The sequence below is a fragment of the Ambystoma mexicanum genome, chromosome 4p (genome assembly GCF_040938575.1).
Source record: "Ambystoma mexicanum isolate Mex_15411 chromosome 4p, UKY_AmexF1_1, whole genome shotgun sequence".
NCBI lineage: Eukaryota > Metazoa > Chordata > Amphibia > Caudata > Ambystomatidae > Ambystoma > Ambystoma mexicanum.
In genome coordinates this window covers 470,819,978-470,838,910 of record NC_090927.1, presented here as the reverse complement: position 1 = coordinate 470,838,910, position 18,933 = coordinate 470,819,978, and the positions used below count along the sequence as shown (strand labels likewise).

At 45.8% G+C, this 18,933-nt stretch overlaps 1 protein-coding gene and 1 long non-coding RNA gene across 4 annotated transcripts in view; one reads left to right on the top strand and one right to left on the bottom strand.

The window, feature by feature from the left end:
• LOC138453306 (uncharacterized) overlaps window positions 1-18,933 on the bottom strand; it is a 192,673-nt gene that overhangs the window by 119,906 nt on the left and 53,834 nt on the right. The gene's annotated exons all lie outside the window — the stretch shown is intronic.
• Window positions 1-18,933, top strand: part of ASAP2 (ArfGAP with SH3 domain, ankyrin repeat and PH domain 2) — a 2,176,645-nt gene that overhangs the window by 2,126,051 nt on the left and 31,661 nt on the right. The window lies entirely within an intron of this gene.

Sequence of the window (18,933 nt, the reverse complement as noted above, 5' to 3'; positions counted from 1 at the left end):
AAACAACAACAGCCAGTTCTAAAACCTCTTATAAATGATTGGATTATACCAAAATGGGATGAAAGTTTGCTGACCATAGACAGTGAGATATTAGAAGACATGATTAAAAAGCTAAAGAACTCTAGAGCACCGGGGCCAGATGGCCTGACTAATGAAGGTCTGAAAAAGGACCCAGCGGAATGGGCTAAAATCCTACACCAACTGTTCAAATATATCTTGGTTTCGGGGAAACTACTGACTTCGTGGAAAACGAGTATTGTGGTGCCAATCTTTAAAAAGGGCCTAAGAACAGTCCCAGAAAATTACAGGCCAATTGCCCTTCTGGATGTGGCTGGAAAAATCTTTGCCTCAATTCTTTTAAAATCTTTGACAAATTGGGCAACACAAACAGGCCGTAAGGACGAATGGCAATCTGGGTTCGTAAAAGGACAAGGCACTCCATTAAACATCTTTATTCTAAATCTGTTGAAAGCTCGAGCCCTGACCAACAAAGAGGCGAAATACTATATAGCTTTTGTTGACTTATCAAAGGCTTTTGATGCAGTTGATCGCGAGAGGTTGTGGAGGAAATTAAAAAAATGGAATTGCCCAGAAATTCTACTTTACAACATAAAGGAATTACACTCGAACACCTCAATTAAAGTGAAACTAAATAAAGCCGGCCTGTTATCGGACACAATTCCTACGACCATTGGGCTTAAGCAAGGATGCCCCTTGGCTCCAGAATTATATAAACTATATTCCTCAGATATGGAAAAAGCCTTTGTAGATATAAGATCCTTTCCAGCAAAACTTGCTAATATAGCAATTGGTCGATTGATCTATGCTGACGACATAGTTTTAATCGATCAGACTCCTATAGGACTTCAACATCAACTAAAAGCATTAGAAACATATGTAGCCAAAAACAAAATGACCATCAATCCTGAAAAATCTAGGATCTTGACGCTCTCTAATAACAAAAAGAAGAAAAAAATAAACTCACCCCAATGGTATCTATCCAATAAAAAGATAACGGAAGTGACAGCTATTACGTACCTGGGGGTTTGTATCAACACCAACAGATACGAAGCCCCGAGATGTCAGGACTTAAAAAACAAACTTGGAAACCTAATAGGCCAAGCTAAGATTCTACTGGCGCGATTTTGTAGATTCTCCATGAAACCACTGATAGACTTCTATCGTGCAAAAGTAGTGGCAATCCTAACCTATGGATCAGAAACCTCACTCTTATTGGACAACAAAATATGGTCACGTCTAGAAGGCAAGTTCTGGAGATCTATTTTGGGTTTGCCAAAATCTTTCTCAATTCAATTAATTAGAAGAGAGCTGGCACTATCCTCTCTGAAAGTCATCGTGGAGTGGAAGATATTGTCTTTTTACAGAAGATGTCTAGAACCGGCAACAAAGGGGGGCTTTGCGGCCATAAAAAAAAGCAATGGAAGAGAGGTCGGAACCAATATTGACTGAATGTGCCAAAATATGCCAGATGATCCTTCTTAATTTAAATGAAACGGAAGAATCCTTCTTAAACAATCCAGATCACGTGAAAAAAAAAATGGACACTAGAGATTGGATTGATACATTGGACGAGCTCACTAAATATCGAGGCTATGAAGAATTCTGGGCAGTCCCGCGAAAACTGAATATACTACCCAAATACCTAACCCTTTTCCCTAATTGGTTCTTGAGGCAAGGCTTCTTAAAGCTGCGTTTGAATCTTTGGCCAAGTAGAACCAATCATTATAGAAAAAGAGAGAGAGATGAGCCAAAGAACTGTAGATTATGTAAAAATGTATTAAAAGTTGAATCATTGAAACATCTGCTGCTGGAATGCCCCACTGTGAGAGGTGAACGACAGACGTACTTGGCTCATATCTGGCAGGAATACAGATTCAAGGACATTGAACTTTGGTGGTCATACCTACTGGAAGGAGATAAGATCTCAAACAATTTGCGGTCATAAAATTTATCCAGTTCATCTTTGAAAAAATTGAGGGACTAGACAAACCTCTTGGAACAGTGAAAAGGACCTGAAATCAAGCAGACTTTTGCGGTGTCAAACACTAAGCAACATAAAAGAAAAGAAAGAGAAAGGGAATATGAAACAGGCATTTTTATAAAGTTTATAAATATTTTAGCATATCTGTAAAACAGAAGTTTGGGAAAATGCTATTCTTGTTGTTTTGGGTTATTTTTATTCAATTATTATTGATTTTTAAAATGTTCTTTAAGTTTTCTTTAACGATTGAATTAACTCTCGTCTTGATTTTGTATAGTTGAACTTGCTTTTTTTCCACTCTCTTTTATGACATTTTCTTCTCTTTTATGTTGTAGTCTGCTCCTTGTTCGGTAACAATAGCTAAAGGTTTTCTTGTGTAAACCAAAGAGCTACAATAAAAAAAAAAATAATAATAATACCGTTATGGCCCCCTGCGGCCACGGCGCACAAAGCCCCCTGCATGCCCTGTGTGACGTGCTTATACAGCCGTCCCACTTTGTCTCCTCCCCTCCTACTTCCCCCTCACTCAGTGTGCCGGCGTTCTCCGTGCGCGGTCACTTCCCCCCTTTCCACCTGTCCCGTATTTGGGGTGGCTGGCGGTCACCGTGCGCACCCCCTCTCCTCGTCCACTTCCCTCACCTCTGTTTCACTGCCCTTGTCCTCGATATACTTCCCCACCACCCTTCAACAACGCAATGTGGTCAAGGTGTCCTATGAAGGCCCTACGGGTGACGTCAGCAACCTCTTTGAACAACTACCGGTAAGATCGTTTACACTTCAAGAGAGCGCGCAATAAGTTTTAACTGCTTGTCCCCGTTATCCCCACAGCTGTCCTCTTGTTATAATCGGACTGCGCACGCTGCGTCGCTTCGCGTGTGACACGCCCCTCACCAGGAGGGCTTAACCAGCCAATTATCTTCCGTACTTGGCAACAATCTAGCTACCTCCTACAGGAAAACGTCATCTATCTATCGAGTTTTACTGCTCGATCAATAGGGATCCTCATCTACTCATTAATCGAAAACGCCTATTCGTAGGAAAGCCACACACACACGCACACACCCCCTTTACAGGTGGCCAGGACCTAGGCCAATCAGTGTCTTCGAGCAACCGCACGTGGTGCCTTCTGGCTCCACCCACCCTTCTTCCGTGACGTGGTAGCGGACGGCTCTCGTGCCTGTCCCGTTACCACTCACTTCTCCATCAACACTAATTGATCAATTCTTCGCCGCACACCTTAATAACACCTCCCGCTGCCCTTTTTACAACTCCTCCCCCCTCCCTCACAATCTCACATTGCTTGTTGGGTGTGACATACTCACCAAGTTCCCTTGATGCGGGGCCGCTCGACTGCGTGCACCCCTCCAAGCGGCTCGCCACCTCCCCTCGTCTGGACCACGTCTGGACACTCGCCAACCGCGGGCGGGATACTTCTCAACTGGCTCCCGAGGGCCAATATCCGGATTGCGCTGTCCAGTCTTCTTGCAGTTCCGCAATGGTCCTGTAGTCCTCAAAAGGGGGCAGCGGCAGAGGGGGCCGCGCCGCCGGGCCTCCTCGCAACGAGAGGCTTTGGAAAAATAAAAAGTGAAAAGGTAGACCTTAAACAGATCTCAGTAGTGCCTCCAACTTGTCGGGGTGATTATCCCAGGGTCGGCTGAGCCGTCCGCGGACCTCCGGGCTGGGAGGCCCCAACTCCTCACGTGCTTCCCAAAAATGAGTATGAGACACACACAAGGAGCAAGGTGGTTCTGCTGTTTATTATATCAATGGCAGGGATGGGTCTAGGATCGTACGCGTCCGTCCAGACTCTCAAACTTAGTGGGGCTCGCAGGCCCTTTTTACAGCAGTATGACGCGCTGCTTGCGTCACCTGGGAAAGTTAGCGAAAAACCTATTGCCACTTCGGATGGGGTCCTCGAGTGGTAGGGTTAGTATAGGATACATATAGAGAAGAATATTAGTGGTTAAGGATGAGTCAGGTGGTATACTTGGGCTGTCCCTTCTATTAGATACATGAGGATTGTTACACAAAGTCCCCTGATGGTTGGCTAATGTTAGTGGCGTCAGTGATGAGTCCCCCATGTTCTGATTGGTCCTCTCGCGAGCCTCCAAGCCTGGGACCATCGTCGTTCCCAGCTCGCGGTGTACCTGTTACTAGCAACAATGCGTAACTATATGTTTGTGCAGACAATGTATGGGTTTGCTCATAGGCTTGAGAGCAGGCCATTCCCATTGCCGTAGGTGTCCATCTTGCCATTTCGCTGTTGCAACCTGTGTCCCAGACGTGGGACCCAGGCGACTTCTGTCTCGTGGGTCTGGCACCTTGTCAGATCGGCTTGGTCACGTGTGGAGAGACCGTAGCTGGAGCGGCATTCTGCACATTTAAAGTGTATTTCGCTTCTGTGTGCTTGGCTTTGCTTACAGGTGTGACCTTGGCATCGGCTGGTAGCATACGAGTTGCAACATCGCGCCCTTGGCTACGAGCTCTTGCTGGGCTCGTTCTGCGTGATCAGCACTTGTACTTTTGCTCATACAGTGTTCATGGCGGCTCTTGCTTGCGGCCTACTTGGGCCTAGTTCATGGGTGGGGATGCATAATCCATGGTACCTATGTCGCGGTTTGACATGGCGTCATAAGCAATATTATGTCTACATTATATTCTCATCACGAGGCGAGAGGTGGGAGAAGCGTATAAGCGAGTCATTCATGCGTCTTGCGTTTCTGCATTACTATAAAGGGGCCTATGTGAAAAATAACAAAGATGCGCATCAGTGGGTGTGTCCGTCACCTACGTCATAGCACTGAATATGTTCTTCGTGTAGTCTGGTGCGCGAGTGACCAGTGTGCATGGTGGCACCTGTGTTCTTTGCAGTTGGCTAAGTCGTTGTGGCATCTCTAACGATGTGGGTGCTCGTTGCTTAAGTCTTAGTCGAGTTCATCCATGCCGCAGGCGTCGGCTTGAGTGGGACAGGCTGGTGGGCATATCCTTATGTTCTTGAACCAGGGTATTTTGTCATCTGGTAGATAGGCGAACTCGTCTCGTGGTGGGTGCCTGGGCCACGATCCTCTAGGCCATGAGATTGGGGGGAGCTTGTTCTCCCACTTCACCGCATTTGTCACGAAGGCAATGGCCTCGCCTGTTGCTATCGACGAAACTGACACTGAAAGTGTGGGATGGGGTTCTCCGAAGGATGAAGCTTCCTAGGGGCGCAGGCCCACTTTTCCCCAGTCTTCAGTAACCCCAACTTTGCTCCTGGCATGCCATCTGGGGCATTTGGAAGCTGGAAAGAAGGGGGCCTGCTTACGTTGGGACAGCTATTCGAGGAGGGTCTGCCACGCACATTTGAGCTATGTAAGAAAGGATTTAAACTCTCGGAGAAGGAAAGGTTCGCTTACGCCCAGATCCGCCATTGGATTACACACCCTGATATAAAGGCAAGAGCCACCCGACCCCTGAGCCTACTGTAACTTAACATGGGGGAAGACACGCAAAAAGGGTGAATCTTGAAGCTTTATAGATTGATGCGGGTAGACCTTCTGTCTCTGCGTATCCTGGAATATATGGCTCGTTGGGAGGCAGAGTTAGGCTCACAAATAGATGATGTATCCTGGGTGGAAATATGAGCGAGAGCTCGTACCTCATCGACATGCGTGACATACAATGAGTGTGCGTTGAAAGTGCTATTCCGGTGGTATTATTCGCTGGTACAGATTTACCACTTCCAGCCCCTGTGCCACCACCCCCCCACCTGCTCGTGAGAGCGTGGAGCCCTGGGATCGTACTTTCACATGTGGTGCGAATGTCCACAGATACACACCTATTGGGAGAACATAGTTCAACTAATTCACAAGATTACGGGTAGCCGTTTCCCGCTGTGCCCGAAAACTATTTTGTTACAGGCCCGTGTGAAGAGATATACCCAAAGTCTGGGGCCCGGGCAAAGTTAATAGCCCATCTGTTGCTGGTGGCATGCATCACCACAGCCCGATGCTCGAAAACAGTGGAGGGACCGGACATGGGGCGATGGTGAATCAAGGTCTGGGACATTTTGGTGACTGAGAGAATATCGGCAGCAAAAGAGGGAAGACTGCTTCACTTCCAGACAGCGTGGTCACCGCTAATCGAATGCGATAAATTCCCGGCCCTGACTTTTAAGCCTTGTCTGGTGACACTTTATTTGGGTCCATTGCGAAGACAATGGAGGGTGATGAACTGGTGGCAGTCGGGGGGGTGGTAAAAGGGAGGCCAGGGGGGAACGACAGTAGGAAGTCGGACAAGCTTGAATATTAGCCATTGCTAAAACGTCTGTGTTATATTTTCATGTGCTGTGGTTACTCCAACTGTGAAAACGTTAATTAAAATAAGTTTTAAAAAAAAGAGAAGGTTCCTAGACACATTAGAAGGCCTAATATTGAGAGAAAAGTGTTGGGGCTGCCAGGGTATGTATCCATTATGTCCTACAATTGGAACATTGGCTACAATCCTTGTGGTCACAGTACCAACATAAAAGTATCTCATTCTATGGAAAAAATCCTGGAAGGTGGACAGAGTGGGATGTTACAGTATTTTAAACTGGTAGTGACATCAGATTCAAACACATTTATTGCAAACTTCAAAAGAAGCTGCAGGGATTTTATGAAGTTGATGGACCTTGACCAGATTGTAAATTCAGAGGTCCTAAAATCTACGATTAAGAAATGGGGTAAAGTTTAGAAAAATGCAAAATCTTTACCTATCTGTATATACCACACAAAAAAATGAAAACGAATCTGATCCAATTTCCAACGGCAAGAAATCAACAGTTGTACTTAAAATTCAGACTCAACTGTCTCTGGAATTTTGGGCCCTCATTTAAATATTTCCTTAGAGTTAAGGGAATGTCAACTATGCAAGTCACAATCCCTAGAGACATTATATCACTTGGTTTTAGAGTGTAACGAGTTATTGGAAGAGAGGATTATGTTTTTTGCACCATACCTACACTCAACTACATCTGTAACCAGTGAGTCACTGTGGAACAGATTGATGACAGGGACACAGATCTCAATCCTTCATCATTGTGAAATTTCATAGGATGGAGACACACATTTTTTTCTTAATTTGAACGCTTGAATAGGCCCTAGATATGATGGTACTACTAATGAATTATTATATGAAGGTTTAAATCAGTCTTAGATGGTACTGTAAAGTAAATTATTGTGTTTCTCGAATGTAACTTCAATTTCAATAAGAGGTTTTTAATCAAGTTTGATTTTAGAACAGAATAATGAAATGAGCTTTTGAATAGTGTGTAATTGAGGTTCTAGTTTTAAAAAGCAAATGTAGTACTGTTTATTGTATTTTTGAATTGATGGTGTATAAGGTATTATGCTTACCAAAGATGCAACAATAAAAAAGAAAATTCAGCATCTTAAGAACTGCTTCCTGATGTTTTTCAGGCCCTCAAAGCTAGCTTGGTCTTTCCTATCCCAAATAAGTGTCTGGGTTTCAGAATTCTTTAATATGTCAGTGAGGTTGGCTGCCACTGGGGAGTCATTTGAGATAAACCTTCTATTGTATTCGGTTAGTCCCAGGAAGGCTCGATGATCTCTTTTTGACATTGGGCTAGGTGTTTCACTTTCCCAGCCTGCGGTTGGATGACCTCATTCCCCAAAAAATATCCCTGATATTTGACTGCCAACTGGGCTAAATGGCACTTCCGGGGGTACGCTCTTACACCTGCTTTCCTAAGACCAAAGGTGGTGTACGTGCTCTGGCCAGCTATTACTGTGGACAACGATGTCATTCAGATAGGTCCCTAGAAAGCAGTGGTTTTAACACTTTGCCCCTGGAGCCATTGAAAAGTGGCTGGAGCGCCATGTAAACCAAAGGGTAGGACTTTGAATTGAAACAGGCCTTGTGGTTTTGAAAATGCAGTCTTTTCTCTGTCCGCTAATGGAACTTGCAAGTATACTTTAGTCAAGTTGAGTGCAGAAATGTACTTGGCCGTACCAGCTTTTCTATTAAGCCATCCGTTTGTGGCATGGGGTAATTATCGAAGATGGAAATCAAACTGAATTTCCTAAAATCTATACAGAACCGCCAGGACTTATCGGTTTTGGCAACCAGGACAATAGGGGACAACCAGGGACTCTGAGGGCACAATATCATCAGCCGTGAGCACCTCCTCTATTTCCTTTTCAATTATTTTTTTTCTGGCCTCAGGGAGCCTATACCTTTTTAGATTGATAGTCTTCCCTGCTGGTGTCCAGATACACTGAAAGAAATTAGCAACTCTACCGGGTTGCTCCGAAAAATACTTCAAGGAACTGAGATAGCAAGTCACTAAGATCTGCTTGTTGGGAAAGGGTCAATGCGGGGGTAATCAACTGGTTTCCAATTTCCAAATCAGTAAGGAGAGCGGCCGTAGTGACCGTGGTTGTCTCACTAGGGTCTACCTTTCACTCCTTCAGTAGGTTAATATGATACATTTGTGTTTTCCGACGTCTATCAGGCTGGGGTATCTGATCATTCAGGGGAACTTTTTTTCTAAGACTTCATAGGGTGGTGTTCTCAGATGTTGGAAGGAGAACTAAGACTGATTGACTCACAGAAAAGTACCTGGTCACAGCGTGTTTATTATAGCCAACCTTTTGCCGTTCTTGTCCTAGGTGGTTGTTCACAATTTCTCTTACAGCCGCCATATGGGTTTTCAATGTTTGGGCTGTTTAGGAAATTGGTAAAATGGCCTCCTCCCAGGTTTCCTTAGGTTTGTCTAAAACATCCTGAGGTTCCTGTTGGGCAGAATCCTGTGCAGTTCCCAGAGGGAGCACTACAGAAGATTAAGACTACAGGTATATGCAATAAATCCCCTTTGGTATCGGTCTCTACCACAAAGATTTAGTTGGTAGCTGTGGCTAAGCAGTGAGACTTATCTCAAGAGGGTGATGAGCAGTATTCAGGGTTTACACATTAGGACTACAGTACTATGGAACAAGTAAACACTGACCAAAGCTTTGTATCAAAAAGAATATATATATTTATTTTACACACTCTGATGTTCACACACAAATCACTAGTATTAAAGCAAGTTAAATCAGTCAAGAAAAGTACACACAACTCTCTATTTAAATTGTAGACGAGGTTGAGCAAGAGTGAAAACTGAGCAAAACGGCACAGCAAGCCAAGAAGAAATGGCACTCTATCAATTTCTCAAAAGGGAGGGAAAGGACAAGTTATACACGTTTAGACTCTAGAACACAACATTAACACTTCCCAAGTAGATTGCGAACAAGTCAGGCAAGGCAGTACTATAGCATACGCAATGCCTACGTGAAAACCGAGCAAAATGGCACTTCGCAAGTTTTAAAAAGAGGGAAGGAAAAGGTGGTTATAATAGTTAGGTGCACCAACACAATTCTAGGTGAGAAGCAATCTAGAGAAGGCAGTTACAACAGATTTAGCCAGAGTCAATAGGCCTGTGCTAGAGTCCGTGGTACAAGGCAATGTGCCCAGGATCAAACTGTTCTAGTAGCTGCAGTCAAGTCTTTGTTTAACGATTCGAAAAGGTGGTTGCAGAAGGTGAAAGACAAAGTTAGATGATAGGGGCGGCCAACCCAGTAGTTAAGTAAAAGATTTAAAACGCCTTTAGCGATACCCAACGAAACGGGAGGCCTGGCGGAACAATGTACCTTGAAAGTGGAAGAGGCTCCTGCGGTGGCGGTAGTTCCTGCAGTTCGGGAGATCCATCAGAGGAAGAGGCTCTCGTCGTGGAGGAAGGTTCGAGTTACTGCACTGCCCAGGGAAGAAGACAGCCGCGGTGCTGCCAAAACGAATAAAAGGTACGCTCCTTTAAATCGCGGTTGTGGTGGACAGGTGCCTGTCTATCCGGTCTACGAGTGCAGGGCACTGGCGATTCGACCAAGGCAGGTCCTAGAAGGCGATTGGTGAACTGGTTGGCCCCACCAGCTCAAGGAACAAAGACTCTTGCAGAGGAAGATCTTCTCAAGCCATTGGAGAAAAGTGGTGAGGATCTGCACCAGGGCTTCACCGGTGTTTCAGTCGTTGCAGATATCTTCAGCTTCTCTCCTCTTCGGTTTCTTAGTTCCAGTGGCGCCGTCTTGTCCTCCAGTCCTCGGGACCCTGCTTTTATGCAGCAAGACCCCCATTCATACAGCCTAGCTGTCAATCACTCAGTGGGATGGCTCTCCTGCCGGGAGAACCCCCCAGCCTATCTGGGCAGAGTGTGACTTGGGTTGCGTAGGCAACCCTATCCAGGGTGTCTATTCCCCCTCCCACACATCCTGTCTACCCCAGACTTAGTGGCGCCGAGAGGAGGGCTTCTGTGCAGAAGCCTGCCAAAAGGACGAACAAAGGATCCCCAACCCGGGTTAGGATTTCAGAGAAAGACACGAGAAAGAAATATTAAAGTTCTGGCAAAAAAAAAAAACACTGTATTAAAGTTAATGTTAAAATAAACCAGCGGTATGTTCGAGGCTGTCAGTAAAAGTGGTAGCCTCGAACAATGGGAAAATCCCATAGGAAAATATTTGCGGTCGAATATTTATGGTAGTAACCACTGCCACCAGCCAGAAACTTTTGAGAGAGGGACTGTACGGTACCCCCTCGAAAATGAACACTAGGGAAAAACTATGAACCCTTTCCAGTACTTCCATTTTAAGATGCGTTGTACTGGTTTAGTTCATAATTAATGACTAGTAAAGTCAATGGGGACTTTACATGCCCTGGGAGACAGTAGTCAATCCCAGGGTATGGAGTCTATGTTTGGGGGTCGCTACGACACCCCTGTGGTACGGCACGGAGGGTGCTGTGTACCACATTCGTGAAAAAGATGATTCCTATGAGGGTGAGAAAAACCCCATAGACTATAAGCACACAAGATAGCCTAAAACATACACTAGCAATCTGTCTAAGAGTGGGGAAAAAAGGGTCTCGCTCTTAGCAGGAGAAAAAAACAAACCCTTCAAATCAAGCAAAGCTGCTGGGGGACTCTATAGGTAAGGGAAATTAGCCTTAGAAGAGAATTCTCCCTAACAGTTCCCTCCAATAGAGTAACTTAAAAGGGGAATATCCCAGGGATACCTGACAGGTGTTCCGGACTGTGAATAAAGCCCAGGGTATCATGATGTGCCAATTGCTCCCATTAGTTTCAACCAACTTCTGCGACTTCTTTTAACATCTGATTGAATATTTCTACCAACCCATCTGTCTGTGGATGGCAGACAGACGTTCGTAGGGTTTTGATGTGGAGTAGCTCCTTTTACTTCTTGCATTAGACAGAACATAAGTTGTGCCTTGGTCAATAAGGATTTCCTGAGGGAATCCTACTCTAGAAAGAAATGGTAACAGATTTTTTTAAAATTGTTTTTATTGGCATTTCCAACAAGTACAGAACAAAACTCCCCGGTGGGGGGAGTCCCCACACCGGATTGAGACCCACAAGACCTTGCATATGTTGTTACCTCCATTTGCAGTTGGGGACACCATTGTTGCATGTAGTCTCCCCGAAGGTACTCCCAATTTCGTTCCCCAGTCCTTACAAAATGTGTCTCTCTCTCCTTGTATCCCATATGCAGCCACTCACTGTTCGTGGGGTGTGACTTTTGTTTCCACTTCCTTGCCAGGACTAATCAGGATGCTATTAACAGAATCATGAACGCTTTCCGTTTGGGCTTTGTGGGAATCTGAAACTCCGGGTGGAAAGAGGCCGCACATCCATTCCTTGAGGGAGTAGGGCAGTGGACTGCTTACCATTTGTTGTATTTGGCACTTTACCTCCCTCCAAAAGCCCTCCAGTGCCGAGCAATCCCACCATTATGTGCCTCCAGTCTCCTCTCCCTGAAGAGCCCCTCCGGCATTCTTGTGTTATTCCTACGTACATTGAGCGTAATCTTTCAGGGATCTAGTGCCACTCTACCACCACCTTGTACCATGCTTCCCTGGTTTGAATGGATTGTGTTAGTTTCAGTATTTGTTGCCAGAGGTTCTCCCAGTGGTTTACATGTATTTCTTCCCCTAGGGTCTTCTGCCAGCGTTCCATATATGTCTAGATGTGGTTCGGACACTCCCCTTGTAATATCGTGTATAGCTTTGATACTAACTGCTTATCCCCTGAGTGAGTTGTGATGAGAGATTTTTAATATCTGTTTGTTTCAACCAGTGCCTCAGCTGATAATATTCCAATCTGTCTTTCTCTTTTAGCCCTATTTGTTTCTTACAGTTGTCGAATGACCTAACGTCTCCACCTGACATCATCTCTCTTGCCTTCCTGCAGCCCCCCACCTCGTGAATTAATTTGGGGTTGTCCCCAGGGAGAACTGTGAGTTGTCGAACAGGGGAGTGAATGGAGATGGGACCATATGTCGCAGACCACAGTCACTACCTGACTTAACCTTAACTTCTGTGGTCTCTCTTGTCTTCTCAAACATAATAGACCCTGCAGGGGAACCCCTGCTTCTGCCTGATCCATCCTAGACCCCAGTGTAGACCTATTGCTCGAAAACCACTCGCGTAAGACCCGTAGTTGGGCAGCTTCATAGATTTATTGGTGAATTTCGGCAACCCCAACCCACCCCTTGATCTCAGAGCCATCAGTGTTTCCAGAGCTAATCTTGGGCGTTTGTTTTGCCATATGAATTGTGATATCAGTTTATTAACTGCTTTAAAAAATGATTGTGGAACTTTGACAGGAAGCACCTGGAAGTGGTATAATAGTCTGGGAAGCGTAACCATTTTTACTGTAGCTATCTTACCCAGTCAGGATATGCGCATGGGGGGGTCCATCTATTCAGGTCCGTTTTGATCCTAGAGAGCATCTCCGGGTAGTTTTCCAGTATAGCCCAGAGATAGTCTGTTAGGTTCACTCCCAGGTAAGCGATCTTGCCCCTAGCTAACTTAAACGGGGAGAGGGTCTGCACTGTTGTCACCTGAATCTCTGTAGTCCCCAGATTCAGCAGTTCGGATTTGGTCATATTGATCTTGAGTCCTGCCACCCTCTCAATTTTGGAAGGTTCGGCAAGTTGGGCTGGTATAGAGGTGTCTGGGTCTGTCAGGGTCATCATTATGTCATCGGCGAAGGCCTGTACTGTGTGCTCCTCTTTGCCAAACCGTATCCCTTTTATGACCAGGTTCTGTCTGACAGATGCTAGAAGTGGCTCAATGTAAAGTGCATAGAGAAGTGGGGATAGGGGACTGTCTTGTCCCTCTTGAGATCTGTACTCTCCCGGATAGATGGGAGTTGATTGATAGCCGTAACATGGGGTTGCTATAGCTAGCTTTGTCCCTGTTTCTACATTTTGGACCTATACCCATTTGTTCCATTGCCTCAACAAAAAAAAGGCCATTTGACACGGTTGATGGCCTTTTTTCGGCATTTAACGAGATCAATACAGCCGGGACTTGACAGTGCTCCACTTTATCAGATGGGTGAGCCTTTTATTGTTGTCCCATGTTTGTTGGCCCTTTACAAATCCTGCTTGGTCTGTACCCGCCAAGCACGGCAGAAAAGGTGTCGGCCTGCTTGCTAGGACCCCAGTATAGATTTTTAAATATAGGTTCAGCAGCCCCATGGGGCGGTAAAATCCACACAGCATTGGGTCTTTGTTAGGTTTGCTGAGCACTACCACCTTTGCTTCCATCATCGATTGGGTCACCGAGCCATTATGAATCATTGTGTTGAAGAGACGGGCCAGCCTCAAACTTAGTTGTTACCAGAACATTTGATAGAAACATGCCGGGAACCCGTCTGGGCCCGGCGTTTTATTCCTCAGCAAACTTTTGATTACTTCTTCGACCTCTTCTTTAGTGATTTCCTCCTCTAGGCTCTCCCTGTCGGACGTTGGCAGCTTGCACAGTTGAACCTTCCCTAGATATTGCTGGATTGCCTGTTGGTTTAGTTTGTCTGATTTGCATAGTGCCCCATAGAAATCTTCAAAGGAGCCTACTATCGATTTAGTATCTGTAATTGTTCCATCAGTCTGTCTCAAGGCCGATATGGTTCGACTTGCTTCGGCCTGGCTAAGAGCCTGCTCGCTCTGTTCGCATTTATGTAGCAGTGTTGTCTTGTGTTAAGAAGAGAACCCTCCACTCTTCGTGAGCGGAGTAGTTTTAGCTGGCCTCTAAGTTCCTTCAGTTTTTTGTAGTGGCTTTACACTTTTTCTTACCTAAGGCCCTCATGGTCTCTTGAAGTTGGGTTTCCAAATCTGTCTCCATAGCTGACCTTTTTTTCTGCGCTTGGGCTTGAATCGTTATAATCTCTCCCCTTATTACCGCCTTAAATGCCTCCCAGATCCCTTCTTGTGACGTTCCCTAGTTGTAGTTGTCAGTAAAATGCGTGTTTATCCTATCTTCTACGCATTCCACCATTACCTCATCCGCCAGGATTTCCTGGGGAAAAGACCAGGCCCACAGCCCCCTATGTGGTTCCCATCTCTTTATTTGAACTGTTAGTGGTGCATGGTCCGATAACGATATGGCTCCAGTATTTATCCCCTCTACCTCACCCAAAAGAGACGCCGATACCCAAATGTAGTAATTTCTGGATAGGGTCTGATAGACATGAGAAAAACAGTTGAAACCCCATTCTCCTTGTCTCTTCCCTTGCCATGCATCCTTGAGCACTAGTTTATCAAAAGCTTCCTTCGGTGTTTTAGTAGGTGGGCTTCTTCCGTGGCTGTTCCATGAGATTCTATCTATTAAGGGGCCCCTTGTCAGATTAAAGTCCCCTGAGAGGACAATCTGACCTACTGCAAATGTTTCTAGTTTCAATAACATCCCTCGTAAAAATCCTTCCTGCCCTGTGTTTGTTGCATACTGTCGCCAGGGTCATCCTCCTCACATGTCGTGACTGGCTGTTGCCTACCTTCCCACAAGTCTGGGACCCTTTGTGTTAATTCCACATGAAGGGAAGCCTGAACGGGAATGTCCATTTGTAAGCTTCTCAAAGGGGGTGAAAAGGGGTCCTGTTTGTCTACGGCAGTTTCCTCTGTAGGTACACTGCCAAAAGCCTCTGAGGGCTGAGTCGTTTCTTGCTGCAAAGGCTAGGTCGGGGAGGGGTTCGACCTCTACCTCTTCTCTGCGGGTCTCCTCTATGAGAATGTCTGCTTCTTCAAAACCCTTCATACCCCTCTGGTTTCTTCTAATCCGTCTATCTCTTGGGGTTCAGAAATAAGTTCTGTTCCAGGATCCCTTGTGCTATTTTCTCCCGCTCTATAACTGTATAGGGATTGTTCCCATGATTGTGTAGTAAAATGTTGATGTCTCCCCTAAAGTCAGGGTCTATTACTCCCGCCATAAAATCCAATTCATACCACCATGCTAAACCTGATTTTTGAGGCTAGCCTAAAGAGACATTTCTACAGAGAGAATACGAGGAGACATGAACACACCAGGAAAATAGAGACATTCTTTTTGGCCTACTTTGAGTTATTAGTGGTAGGGTCAAGTAGAGTTAGGTTTGGACCGATGGCGTTTATTTTGGACTTCCTTACGGCATACTAGCACCTTTAGTTATTTAGATGGGCAGGGTAATACCTTTAGAAATAGGGAAAGGGAAGCCTTTTTCTTACAGTTTAAATAAAAGAACCCTTAAAATGTCCCTAAGGTGTCAAGACTCCTACTTTTCCGACCTGCCACATATGGTGTCAGAGTGGGATGTCAACCAACTGATAGAAGTTGGGGACCTGTGCTGTTAAATTAAGTCCCAGAGCCAAAGCCCCTACTGTAGCCACTGAGGAGTCTTTAGGCTTTGACTCCCAACTGCCCACCGCATCCTGATTGGCTATCAGCCCGCACAAGAAATTCGAGCGAGGGTCTACCGACACTGCTGCTGCCCCCCATATTCGCTCGTCCGCTTCGAGCGTACTCTTTCCCCATTGTTGGGTCTGCCCGCTTCCTGTGTTGTGCAGCTGCCCGCCTCCCACCCGCCACGCGCATCCTGATTTAAGAGTCACCTATAAGCCAGTCAAACCCACAAGGTAGTCCCCCTGCCCGGGAAGCCACCAGCAAATGGCCCCAAGGCAAAGGGCATTTCCCGAAGAAGCAGTGCCAGCCTGTGTTTAAACCGTGTTTGATTGTGAAGCCAGCCGCTGTCAACCAGCAGCGACGGATATGGTAAGTGTTGTCTGGGTAGGGAGTACAGCAATTACTGTATTCCATTAAAACCCTACCACTCTTGTTACCTAACATAACATAGCACACTGATGTCAGCCAGCTAGTAAGTAGTTTACAAATCACTGCTATGTCCCAATTGTAGGTGGTTTTCCATTTACTGCTGTATCTCATCGGTCTCATTACGACTTTGTTGGTAAGTGGTAAAGTTGGCAGTATCTCTGTTAATGCCAATTTTACCACTGCACCAAATTTCCGAGTTTTGGCCTGGACTCATCGCCAAGAATTACTGCAGCAGTAATTCTGTTGCGGTAATTCAGCCAAAAACGCCCCATTGAGTACAATGGAATCAAATTAAATGGGGAATTACACTGCCACCACCACTTGTAATCTGTCAGAAATGCTGCCTGACCAAGTGGCGGTAACAGTAATTCAGTTTGGTTGTATCTGGGTAGATTTACCACCCAGATACCACCAAACTGGTAATGAGGCCTAATGTGTTTTAGATTTACTGCTGTATCTCAAATGTAGATGTTTTCTATGTATTGCTGTGTGTCGAGTTTCAGGCATTATTTCTCCCACTGCTCGGGTGTCTCAAACTTGGGTGTTTCTCCATGCGTGTAGCCCATTTGTGTTAGTGAGCTATGTATTTCACTTGGCCCACATGTTTCTTTATTTTTAATATATAGCATATTGACAGCAGAAGTGGTAACACACTCCCGCCACTTCACATCCCTTCACATCCAGTATGTCATACAGTTGGGAGATTCAGAGTTTAAGCAGGTTAGTTAAACAGCCGGTGTATGAGGGAGAGAGTTCCATTGTTATGTTACACAAATTTGTAACGCACATGTACGCCAGAGGACCAGCACAACAACTACAACCAGAAAAAAGGAAACTCAGAAAAGGGTGGTCTTGAGTAGATTGCGAAAGGTCAAATGATTCTCAATAGATTTGAGTTTGAGAGGAATGCTGTTACACAGTTTACCAGCTGCAACAGAGAAGGCCCTGCCACTCACTCTGGAGGCGTAACCTTGGAACCAGGACCAGGCGGTCACTGCCCGAGCAGAGAATACGACCGGGAACATAGGGCTGGAACTTGTCCCGAAGTAATTTGGGTCCAAACTGATGGATCGCCCGGTGAACAATGCACAGGGATTTAAAAGCAATCTGCTGTTGCACTTGAAGCCAATGTAGCTGGCGTAACACCAGGCTGATAGGTGAGCCATACAGGGTTCCAGTAGCAACCCGAGCAGCCAGGTTCTGGAGAAGTTGCAGTCGATAAATGAGACCAATCGGCTGGGCCAGGTAGAGAGCGTTGCAGTGATCAATCCTGCTCGAGATCAGCGCTGCTACCACAGGTGGGCGGAGTCGAGCAGGGAGAAAAGGCAGGATCGTACGAAGAACTCGCAGCAAGAAATGACCACATTTACATACCGCACTCCCCTGTGCTGCCATAGATAGTGAGGCAGATAGATACACCCCCAAGGTCTTCACCACAGTCACTGGAATAGAAGACACCCAGTGAAGCAGGCCAGAGGGAAGAGGTCCAAGAGTCTGAAAAAACCGAAGAACCCACCAGTAGGACCTCCGTCTTGTCCCCGTTGAGTTTAAGCCAGCTGGTGCTCATCCAATTCCCCAAAGCTGTTAGGCAGTCACACAAATGGGACGACACACCATCCCGGTCAAGATCAAGACGAACCAGGATCTGTGTGTCGTCTGCGTAAGAGTAACATCTAAAGCCATGGGAGCGGATAACGGCAATCAGCAAGCAAATATAGAAGTTAAATAATATCTGGGACAAAGCGGATCCCTGGGGAATCCCACAGAACAAAGGGTGTGAAGAAGAAGAAAGAAAAGGAGGAAGAGATAGACTGGCCACGGTCAGTCAAGAAAGAGGTAAACCAGGCCAACACAGGACCCGATATTCCAAGTGCAGCCAGCTGGGAGAGGAGGAGGGGGTGATTGACAGTATCAAACGCTGCTGACAGATCGAGTAGAACTAGGACCCCCACTCCTCCATTGTCAACCAGCCTAGCAAGATCATCCATGACCGAGAACAGAACGCTCTTCATGCCCCGACCTGGCCGAAAACGAGACTGAAAAGGGTTGAGCACTAAAAAATACTCCAAAAAGGAAGCGAGAAGAGGAGGGGGATCAGTGCTTCTAGGAGATTCATGAAAAAGGGAAGCAACGAGATAGGGCGGAAATTAGACAGCAGCGAAGCATGCAGAGATGGCTTCTTGAGTAAATGGGACCAAACTGGCTTGTTTAAACTCCCCCGGAATAAAACCCTGGGTGCATGAAGAATTGACGGCTTGGGTCACCAAAGAAATAATCCTAGGCAGGAGAACCTATAAAATGGATAGAGGAACTGGGTCGGATGGTACTGCTGATTTAATACGAGACTACGTAAAATAGCAGCAAGAACAATCACCTCCGAGAACACTGAGAAGGTGTCCCAACCCCCAGTAGCGGTTGGACTAATGTCAGTAGCCTGTACCCCAGAATGAGTGGATTCAATATTATCCCGGGTGGTAGACATTTTTGAGTGAAAAAAGTCTGCTAGTGCTTCACAGTGAGACTGAGACGGCAAGGCTGTGGGAAGAAAGCGTGCCGGGAGGAGAAGAAAAGGGTTCCCTAAATTGGTTAAGAGCAGCTTCAGTACTAATGGTAAAGAGCAGCTATTTCACAGATTTAATAGACAAATGGTACTTCCTAGATAGAGAGGAGTAAATGGCTTTGTCAGTCAGATTATAAAACAAGCGCCACTCATTCTCAGTTTGACAAACTCCCAGTTTAGCTATTTTAAATGAATCTGAGAA